Source organism: Haplochromis burtoni, unplaced genomic scaffold (assembly GCF_018398535.1).
Source record: "Haplochromis burtoni strain Fernald_Lab_line unplaced genomic scaffold, NCSU_Asbu1 Contig_3182, whole genome shotgun sequence".
NCBI classification, from domain to species: Eukaryota; Metazoa; Chordata; class Actinopteri; order Cichliformes; family Cichlidae; genus Haplochromis; species Haplochromis burtoni.
Window position 1 is genome coordinate 1 of NW_024585543.1, and position 951 is coordinate 951.

Sequence of the window (951 nt, forward strand, 5' to 3'; positions counted from 1 at the left end):
TACCACAGAGCCATCAGACCACATCCATCTGCCCTCTCTGTGAACATCACTGAGTCCAATCCAAGAGGCTCTCTGAGCAGGATCAAAGTTCCTGATCAAGGATCTGACAAAGTTCTCTTCCTCCATGTTGTGAATAGACACCAGGTTGGCTCCCTGTGACAAACAGTGGAACTCTGCATCAGACCAGCTCATCGGTGTAGCTACATACGTATAGCAGCGGCCGTTGAAGCTCCACCAGAACGGGGGACAGTTTCCATGCTGCAGCTGCACTGCTCGGTCATCTGAAAAAGACAGAAACAAGAAGAGGAAAAAGATCATGATTTGTTTTTTAGTGACAGAAGAAACCTGATCTGTACTGCTAATATCCTAAAGGTGAGACCTGGTGTCAGGCTGCTTTTCTGTGTGTACTTCAGGGAATAGAAAGAAACATTACATATTAGCTTCTCTGCATCAGCTCCCTGCTAAATCCAGATTAAAATTTAGAATCTTTCTCCTGACATACAAGGTATTAAATACTCAGGCTACGTCTTATTTTAAGAGCAATGGGGTACTTTGCTCTCAGACTGCTGGTTTACTTGTGGTTTTGAGGTTAATTGAAAGTAGAATGGGAGGCAGAGCCTTTCGCTTTAAGCCTCCTCTAATGTGTAATCAGCCAGTTTGGATTAAGGACACAGATAATCAATAATCTACTTTTAATATTAAGCTTTTCTTTTTGATGAGGCCTAAAGTTCCACCAGTCACAGCAAATGGCTGCTCCTGTCTGAGCCTGGTTCTGCTGGAGGTTTGAAACGTGGAACCAAATTAATGCATGTATCCCCAATTATACTAACACAAATTTATCCTGAGCAAAACAAAACAAGAAACATGATAAAGGTGCATTTAAAATCTATTATTTGCTAAATAATATTAAAAAGATAAAAACAAAAATGCACAAAAAAAGTTACCAAGTTG